This window comes from Echinops telfairi, unplaced genomic scaffold, assembly GCF_000313985.2.
Source record: "Echinops telfairi isolate 266 unplaced genomic scaffold, ASM31398v2 ScPeMD7_7424;HRSCAF=8462, whole genome shotgun sequence".
In the NCBI taxonomy this organism is placed as follows: Eukaryota; Metazoa; Chordata; class Mammalia; order Afrosoricida; family Tenrecidae; genus Echinops; species Echinops telfairi.
Window position 1 is genome coordinate 57,316,122 of NW_022111324.1, and position 10,348 is coordinate 57,326,469.

The following is a 10,348-nucleotide window of genomic DNA, read 5'->3' on the forward strand; positions in this document are numbered from 1 at the left end:
TCACTCACTCACTCACTCACTCATTCACTCAGACATTCATTCACTCACTAACTCACTCACTGAGGCATTCATTCACTCACTCACTCACTCACTCACTCAGACATTCACTCACTCACTCAGACATTCATTCACTCACTGAGGCATTCATTCACTGACTCGCTCACTCACTCACTCATTCACTCAGACATCATTCACTCACTCACTCAGTCACTGAGGTATTCATTCACTCACTTACTCACTGAGGCATTCATTCATTCACGCACTCACTCACTGAGGCATTCATTCATTCACGCACTCACTCACTGAGGCATTCATTCACTCACTCACTGAGGCATTCATTCACTCACTCACTCCTTTACTCACTCACTCTCATTAATCACTGACCCGCTCACTCACCTCATGCCTGGTGCTGTGCTCTCTCTGGGGAGAGAGGTGCGGGACGCCAGCTCCGCCCTCGCTGAGGCACTGCGGATGCACTCTGAATCTTCACCTCGGGCCCTGCGCTCCCGTGCTTACTTGTCTGTCTTTCTAGTGACATCTGTTCTGGACGGCACCGCCAAGGAGGGAAGGAAGGAGTCTGGGGAGCCCGATTCACACAGTACATCTCTCTGCGAGGCCCCATCTGTCCTGGGTGCCTGCTCAGAGGGAGGGTGGCCTCCAGTAATATTCTGGAGGGTGCACTCCAGAATAAATAGTTCCCCAGATGGCCTTTGGGGATGCCATCTGACCAGCACACACTCTCTGTCTGAGTCCTGTGCTGTCCTGGAAGGAAGACTGGTGTCCAGAGGAGGATCTCCCTCCAAGGTGAGGCCCGACAGCAGAAAAGACCCACCATGACCCAGCAAACGTTCTGGGAAGAGAGCTCTGCCAACTGTCTTCCAGGAGGGCCGAACCCAAACATCCACCCGGCTCCCTGTGAGGGCAGGATAGATCAGGAGCCTGCCCCCCTTTGCCTTGAACCCCAGCCATCCCCAGTCAGGTTCACACATCCCACAAAATAAATCCTCACAGGATTCATTTGGCTGGGTTCAATTTTGCATTACTAATCTCTCTCATAAAAACATCTTCAGGATTTTGCACTACAATCACTAGGGCATAATTTTCCTATCAAAAGCTAATTGTTGCAGACAATCATAAGTCCCGTGTTGTTTTTTCTGGGCTGAGAAAGTGGGGAGAGTAGTGTTCGTCAGAACCCAGAAACAATGATCACAGAAGCAAGTCCGTGCATGACACCTCATCGCAGGGGGCCAGGGATCGGAGTCCTCCGATGGCTCTCTCTCCCTCAGCACAGACTCCGACACAGACAATCTCAGAAGTAGATTGCCCGGCCTGTCTTCTGCAGCACCTTTGAGTGAGTTTGAACTGTTAAACCCTTGACTATGTGTGACAACTAGAGACTGGACTCATTTTTTATACCAAATCTTCCAATCTGTTGTATATTTCACTTACAGCACACCTCCATTCTTTTTTTTTCTTTTTTCTTTTTTAACATTTTATTAGGGGCTCATACAACTGTTATCCCAATCCATACACACATCAATTGTGTAAAGCGCATTTGTACATCGTTTCTCAAAACATTTTCTCTCCATTTAAACCCCCGACATTGGGTCCTCATTTTTCTCCTCCCTCCCCGCTCCCCCCTCCCGCATGAACCCTTGATAGTTTATAAATGGGTATTTTGTCATATCTTGCCCTGTCCGACGTCTCCCTTCACCCACTTTTCGGTTGTCTGTCCCCCAGGGAGGAGGTCACACACAGTTCCATGTAATCGGTTCCCTCTTCCCTACCCATTCTCCCTTTACCCTCCCTGTTTTGCCACTCACACCACTGGTCCTATAGGGCTCATCCGTCCTGAATTCCCTGTATTTTCAGTTCCTATCTGTACCAGTGTACATCCTCTGGTCTACAGCACACCTCCATTCTGACCAGCTCTGTATTCAAGTGTTCAATACCCATATATACCTTGGGGCCACCCTATCAGACAGCGCAGCCCAGGGCCAATGACGTGTGAAGAGATGCTTAAGGGGGAACCGGTCATAAAAGAGGCACAGGCTCAGGAGCCAGGGGTATCCAGCTGCCTTCAGGGACCTATGACTTACTTGGACAGCCCAAAGGGAACAAAAGTCACTTGTTCAAACACAAATTCATGATTGCTAATGTGACTGAAGGAGCCCTGATGGTTAAACATTGAGCTAATAATTGCAAGGTCCGTAGTTCAAATACCCCAGCTGCTCTGAGAGAGAAAGATGGGGCTTTATACTCCCATAAAGAGTTACAGTCTCAGAAACTCAACGAGGCAGTTCTACCCTGACCTATAGGGTCACTGTGAGTTGGCATCAACTCAAAGGCAGTGACTGTGACTGATTAAGAACCCCTAGTGTGGATATGAGATAAGCTAACTGCAGGTTGGTGTTTCCAATCCACTCATTCACCGATTTTCAGGAGAAAGATGAAGCAGTCTGTTCCTATAAAGATTGACAATCTCAGAAACCCTGTAACATGTTGCTATGAGTTAGAATCCATTTGATGGCAGTGGGTTTAGTTTGGGTTTCTGGAATGTGACAAATGACCATTCCAAGAATAAGCCCCCCACCCAGATCCTCGAAATTCTTCTACAGTACAAAAAACGACCAAAATGTGAGTTGTCTAATATGGTAACTGTTAATCACACATGGCTCTTTACATGGAAATGAACTAAAATTACATTAAAATGAAACATCATTAGCATAGTATGTTGGCCACATTTCAAGTGCTGAGGAGCCACATGTGTCTAGGGGCTCCAGGTGGGTCAGGGCAGAGGGTACTCTACTGAGCAGTGATGACCAGCACGTGGCTCAACCCCCAGGAGAGATGGGGAGCAGTCCCAAATGCCCTGAGATGAAGGGCTGTCACCTCTAGGGATTGGGGGCTTGTAATGAAATCTAAGTTAATCTACAAAAAATATATATATTTTGGGGTGGAATTGTGAATTTGTGGAATGAGGTCCATGGCTTCTCTCCCTGATTCACATTTCTTTGAAACTTCCCCACATGGTCAGAAGTTAGAAACCTCCAGTGGTTCTGCAGGACGAAAACGAGGCTTTCTAATCCCTAAGGAGTCACAGTCTTGCGCCGACAGAACACACAACACCCCTCTAGTTCTTGTGCTCCCTTCTCCCACTATCATGACCCCAGTTCTACCTTACAAATGCTGCTAGACCAGAGCATGTACAGATAAGAGCTCTTGACACACAGAATCCAGGACAGATTAAACCCTTCAGGAAGAGTAATGGGAGTAGCAATACCATGAGGGTAGGGGTAGGTGCAGGGAGAAAGGGGGAACTGATCCCAATGATCGACGTCAAACCTCCCCTCCTCCCCACAACCCCCCGTGACAAAGAACAGAACCATGGGTGAAGGGAGACATTGAGGGGTGTAAGATATGAAAATAATAACAATTTATGATTAATCAAGGGTTCATGAGGGAGGGAGGACAAAAAATGGAGCTCAAGTATCAAGGGCTCAAGTAGAAAGAAAATGCTTTGAAAAGGATGATGGCAACATATGTCCAAATGTGCCTGATACAATGGATGTCTGGATTTTTATAAGATCTGTAAGAGCCCCCAGTAAAACGATTTATTAAATTTTTTTTAAAAAAATAGAGTTGCAGTCTTGGAAACCCACAGGGACAGTTCGACCCTGTCCTATAGGGTCGTTCTGAGTTGGCATCAACTTGATGAGAGTGAGTTTGGGGGTGTTTGGGGGGGGGGAGGTGACATGTTGTGTCCCCTGTAACTTTGGAAGCAATCTCTAGCACTTCACATGGTGATGTAAGGCTCACAGGAGACACGGGAGGGCAAACATCCAATCCCAGGCCTCCCTCCCACCCCCTTCCAGGGTTGTGCCTATGTGTGTGCTCCCCTCTTTTCCCCAGTCCCCTCCCCTGGGGTAATAGGCAGGTCTCCATTACCCTGAAAACAGGGGCCTTTTTTTTTTTCTTTAAGAGCAGGGGAGAGCGCGAACGCAGTCCCCCACTACCACAAATTATGCAGTCGAGTTTCCCACATTTGGGGAAATCGCAGGGGCCAGCACATCTGGAGTGCAATGGATAAGCCTCGCCCTGGGAAAACAAGGGCCTCATTTTTCTCCCACAGAGCGGCTGGTGGTTTTGAACTACTGACTTGGCAGTTAGTAGCCCAATGCTTATCTCACAGTGCCACGGGGCTCCTTATGGCGACTGTTGTGGTCATTGACAGATGCCATCAAGTCGGTTCCGACGCATAGCGATCCTGTGCACGACCGAAACACTGCCTGGTCCTGTGCCGTCCTCACAATTACTAGGTGTGTACAACACTAGGAACACCTCCAGGGCCAGGTGGGACATAAGGTGGCTGAGGGAGTCGTGACCTGGCACAGGCAGACTCCTGAATGGAATGGTGGAAAGGAGGAAAGCTCTTTATAGGAGACAGAATGAGCTTCCAGATTCTAGGAGAAATCAAATTAGTTTGGTCTCTCCTGCAGCTAAGAGCTGCTGTGTGCCAGGCCACAGAATGGCAGGCTAGATGTTCCTAACACTAAGAAAAGTGGTGGGCGGGCATGTGGTGGGCCGGTGGGCTGTGGGCGGCCTTGGCCCTTCCCCTGCTGTGAGTACAGGCTCCCCTTCTCTGACACCACCCACTGGCGCCTGCCTTCCCCTTCTGCTCTCTCTTCCTAATGGCTATAGTTAAATCTTGCAGCGTGATTCCTTGCATATAAATATGCTTCCCGGTCCAGTTACAAAGAAACAGAGAGAAGAATAAATACCAAAACAAGTGAGCGCATGATCGCTCAGTCCCCCAAAATCTCAGCCTCCCAGTTCCGCTAGCTTGTCCTCTCCAGTGGGGTCAAGGGAGCCAAAGCTATGCGCCTTACATTTCCTCTCCTTAATGGACAGACCAGCCCCCGGCCCGCTTACCTCTTATTTACTGCCTTTCCATAGAGCACTCGCTCCAGGGATCTGGACCTCTTGGGAAGGCCAGCCCCCCTCCACCCACTGTTCTAGGCTCTGGCCTCCCCTTGGTCACAGACGACAAGGACTTTCATAGGAAGAGGTGCCTGCTGTCCTCAGGCCACCGTCTTAACTCCTAAACCCAAACCCAACGCTGAGGTATCTCCTATTAGGCCAAAAGGGTGTGTTTGCAAGGTTGTGACCAACCTTCTCCTATTGACCTGTTTAAGCACATGTGCATTTGTGAACGATTTTTGAAGAAAGAGGGGGAATGAAGACAGGTTTTATATTTTCCCCCTTTGTGCTCTTTTGATTCAATAAGAGAGAGAGAGGTTATCCAAGCAGGCGGAAGGAGGAGGGGCAGGAGGGTTTAACCAGGTGGTAATTTCAGCACAGGCCAACACGGCACTGGCTGGTCCAGAACCTAAAATAAAACCCCATCCTCCTGCTGAATCACAACCAAACCCACTGTCATCGAGTCCGCTCCCACTCACAGGGACCGAACAGAGGGTTTCTGAGACTGCACATCCTTACGGGAGCAGACAGCCTCGCTTTTCTTCCACAGAGAGGCAGGCGGTTTTGAACTACTGACCTGGCAGTTAGTGGCTCAATGCTTATGCCACAGTGCCACTCTAGCTCAGGGAGGCTCTTCCTCTTTTTCGCTGCCTCAAGGGAGCGATGTGCAACGGGGATGAGCACCCGCAGTGAGAGCAAGCTGCGAATAAAGCAATTGGAGTCGCTAGAGGTGAGCTGAGTTGGAAGACAAAAGGTGAAGTCATAAGGGATACAGTTCTATCTAAATGGGGTAACCTCAGCCTGCTTGCTTACAAGAACGCAGAGCCATTGAGAGCTATTGTTTTGCCTCCAAACTCTGCCCAAAGACAGTATGGGTCATAAATCATGCCGGGGCATCTGGCATTGTCTCACTTGTTCTCCTTGGCAGCATCCCTGCCTGGAGTGACCCTGGCCTGGGAATAGGTGACAGCTCTCTCTCCTGGCCAGGGACAGGAGCACATACAGCAGCTTCGAATGCTCTCCTGACTCCTCAGTGTGGCCCAGGCAAGCTGGCCTGCTCAGGGGGCTAGCGGGAAGAAAAGAGCAACAACCTCTGTCTGTTGAGACAAAAGGATGAGCCCTGAAAGCGATGCTACCTCTTCCCTCTGCATCCCCTTCCTGATGAGTCAGCAAATGTTACAGGTGAATGCCACCCTCCAAAAAACACATCGTGAAGATCGAAGGAGCCTTGGGGGCACTGGAGGTTAAGCATTGAGGGGCTAACTGTGAGATCATCGATTCCAACCCACCAGTCACTCCCAGGGAGGAAGATGAGGCTGCCTGCCCCCATAAAGATTTACAGTAGCAGAAACCCTCAAGACCACTTCTACTCTGTCCTGGAGGGTTGCTATGAGTCAGAATTGACAGGGCGGCAGGGGATTGTTGGCTTGCTTTTTATTTGTTTGTTTAGCATAACCTCGGGAACCCCAGAACATCACCTTGTTCAGAAGGAGAGTTTTTGCAGATGAATTAGTTATGTTAGCATGAGGTCATACTGGAGCAGGATGGGCCCTAATATCTTTATAGGTAGCATCCTTGGAGAAGGAGAAAACTGAGACAGAGAGAGGCCCACAGACACAAGGGAGATGGCCTGTGAAGAGGGAAGCAGACTGGAGTTAGATTACTGCAAGCCCAGGCACCCTGGTGTGTCGGGGTGGGGTGGGGGCCTTGAGATGGGATGAGCACAGGCCAGGAAGAGTCCTCCAAGAGACATTGTGAGAGAGGAGTACCCTGGCATTGTGATTTTTAACTCTAAACCTCCAAAAATGTGAGAGAATTTATTCTGTTCAGTTAAGCCACCCAGTTTGTGGACCTTCGTTTCAGAAGCCACAAGACGTGAACAGAGCCACCAATATCAAGTCTTCTGGGGTTCTGAAGACCCATGTCTGAACCTCGATGTAGCCAAACCAATCCAAACTCACTGCCACTGAGTCCGTGCCAACTCGCAGGGATGCCGGAGGGCACGGCCGAACTGCCCCTGTGGGTTTCTGAGACTGCAACCCTTTGCAGGACTAGAGCGCTCTGCCTTTCTTCCATGGAGCAGTGGGGGGTTTCAAACTGTCGACCTTGTGGTTAGCAGTCCAACCACTACACCACCACGGCTCCTGCAACTTCAATGTAAAGAAAACATGGAGCAAAGATTGAAGTTGTCCAGGATTTCATTCTTCTTGCATTCAATCCATGCTCCAAGGAGCGGAAGCCAAGAAATCGAATGATGTGTTGCACTGAGCAAAGCTGCTGCACAAGGCCACCTTCCAGTGTTGACGAGCAAGGATGTCATTTTGAGGACCAACGTGCACTTGGCCGGAGCCAGGGCATTTCTGATTGCTGCACATGCATCGGAAAGCTGGCCTGAAGCACAATTGACTCATCTGAAGCATGATGCTGGTGAAGACTATTGAAAGGACCTTGGACTGCCCGAAAAAAACAAACCCGAACAAAAAGAACCAATGTGTCTTGGCAGAGGCACAACCAGAATGTTCTTTAGACACAAGGACAGGTAGATGTTATCTCATGTATTTGGGGCATGTTTTCAAGAAAGGGCAGTCCCTGGGGAAAGACATCATAGTTGGTAAAGTGAGGGTTCAGTTCAGAGTTAGACACCCCCCCAACCCCCCACTAAGAAGACAAATCCACACAGTGGCTGCCAAAATGGGCCCAAATCCAGCAATGATCATAGGGAGGGGGAGGAATGGGCAGTGGTTCTCGCTGATGTGCACAGGATTGCTATGAGACAGTGTCAAATCAATGACACCTGGCAACAAATTCAACCTCAGTTTATGCTAGGACTCCAGAGTGCAGAGAGCAAGACACCAAACAATGACCAGGAGCCCTGACACACAATGAGTACTTGATGCTAAAGTGTCTCAATTTTACCTGCAGAAGCCAGGCTCTGTCTTGGCATTGAGTCACCCTCTAGAGCCAGCCTCGAAATCAGAGTGGCTTCTAATTCTGATGAAATGTCTTGGAAGCGCGCTGGCTCACATAGGCTGCCACCAGCTGTCTATGCTCAAGGTGGCTTGGGTTAATAAAAACTTTAGACCTTATTAAATGCTTTTTCTCTGGAGATATTTTTGTGTTGTTGTTAGAATAATGAGATCCCAGATATCACGCTGCAACTTAGCACCAGACAGCGTGGAAGTGGATGGCTGGAATAAAATGTTGATCCTTCCTCCGTGCAGGGACATCATTGCTCTCCAGGCAACCAGGCACAAGGTAGACTGCCGCAGCCCCTCTTGCACTTTCTGAGGCACATCAGAAGCCTCAGGAAGAAGCTGTAGAAGCTGGCGGCCAGCATCAGGTATCAGAACAAAAAGTCATACCAATGTGAATGGGGGGGAGTGCTGAGTGGAGACCCAGAGCCCATCTGTAGACAATTGGACATCCTCTTACAGAAGGGTCACAAGGAAGAGATGAGCCAGTCAGGGTGCAGTATAGCACTGATGAAGTAAACAACTTTCCTCTAGTTCTTCAATGCTTCCTTCACTACCACCACCCCGCCCCACTATCATGATCCCAATTCTACCTTACAAATCCGGCTAGACCAGAGCATGTACATGGATACAGATAAGAGCTGGAAACACAGGGAATCCAGGACAGATAAACCCCTCAGGACCAACAATGAGAGTGGCGATGCCAGGAGGGGAAGGGGAAGGTAGGGGGAGAAAGGGGGAGCTGATGACAGTGTTCTACATATAACCCCCTTCCAGTGGAATGGACAACAGAAAAGTGGGTGAAGGGAGACATCAGTCAGTGTAAGACATGAAAAAATAATAACAATTTATAAATTATCAAGGGCTCAGGAGGGAGGGAGTGGGGAGGGAGGGAACGGATTAGTTGCTGATACTAAGGGCTCAAGTAGAAAGAAAATGTTTTGAAAATGACAATGGCAATAAATGTACAAATGTGCTTGACATGATGGATGTATGGATGTATTGTGATAAGAGCTGTACGAGCCCTCAATAAAATGATTTTTCAAAAGAAATAAGAAGCTGTCTGCCAGCTCTGATTTGTGCCCTTCCCCGTGGCTGGGAAGGGAAGCCCAGGCCACACCAAGTGTTCTTTCTGTCCATATGCTTCTAAACCAACCGGAGACTGCAGATGATGACCCCTCCCTCCTGGATGCCCTCGCTTGCCCCTGTCCCTCTACTGCCTGCCAATCAGTCCTGCATGGAACACTTAGTAAGCTCCCCCAGTGGCCCTAGCCCTGGCTCTGTAACAAGCCCGAGGCCCTGGGCTGAATCCTTAAAGGACTGTGAGCTTCCGAGAGATGTAGGAACAAGGGGAAAAAAGAAATGTAAATGCTGCTTTCAGGCCAAGAGATTGCACTTCAATCTCGCCCCTCGCCAGCCTGGGTGGACAGCGATCATGAGACTGGCAGTGTTCCCTGCCCTGCTGGAGGGTCCAACGGTGAGACTAGGAAGGCACTTTGCTAAAGATGAAGGTATGAGCAGGAGGGCCTCCTTCTGGTTGTGGAGCGTCTCAGGGCGAAAACCAAACTCACGGCCGGGAAGTCGATTCCAACTCATGGTAGACCTGCCCCCGTGGGTTTCTGATGGTCACTCTTTAGGGCAGTAGAAAGCCTCTGTTCTTTCCCCTGGGTTGGGTGGCAGTTTCAAACTGCTGACTTAGTAGTTAGTAGCCCAGTGCATAACCCAGTACACCCCGGGGCTCCTGTGTCTCTGTCCAGTCACACATGTTGATCTGGGATTGACGGCTGTCATGGTGGACCTTCTACTCATGACCCCCCCAGGGTGAACAACAGAACACAATGTTGTCCTTTCTTTTGCCATCCTGAGGATTGCTTTCAGACCAGATGAAAAAGATCCATCGGGTTTACACTAGCTGTTTTTTTCAAAGTACACTGCCAGGTTTTCCCCCCTAATCTGCCCTAATCTAGAAGCTCTGCTGAAATCTGTTCAGGATTACAGCAATACGCATTATCAATGGTGACTGCCTAGGGGGGGCTATTGGCAGGGAACTGAGCCCTGGGGCCCTGCATGAAAGGTGAGAATTCAACCACAGAATCACCACTGCTCTCCCATGGATCTAACCTCGACAGACAGACGGTGGCTGCCTTGTTGATTACTTCCTTTGTGCCAATAGAGTCCCTGGGAGTGCAAACAGTTAGTGCTCAACTACAAGCCGAAAGGTGTTCGTTTGAACCCACCCAGAGGTGCCTCGGACGGCAGGGCTGGTGATCTGTCTGATCCTAAAAGGTGACCAGGAACACTCTCAGAGCAGACCTGCTCTGCACACGTGGACATCAGACTCAAGAGTAACTAACAAATCAACACCAGTGCTGAGAGCAGGGTACCGCCTCTAGGAG

General features: G+C 49.4%; 1 protein-coding gene and 1 pseudogene across 1 annotated transcript in view; both read right to left on the bottom strand.

Moving 5' to 3' along the window:
• KCNH1 (potassium voltage-gated channel subfamily H member 1) overlaps positions 1–10,348 on the bottom strand; it is a 455,486-nt gene that overhangs the window by 36,170 nt on the left and 408,968 nt on the right. The gene's annotated exons all lie outside the window — the stretch shown is intronic.
• Positions 3,986–4,130, bottom strand: LOC115872526 (annotated as a pseudogene).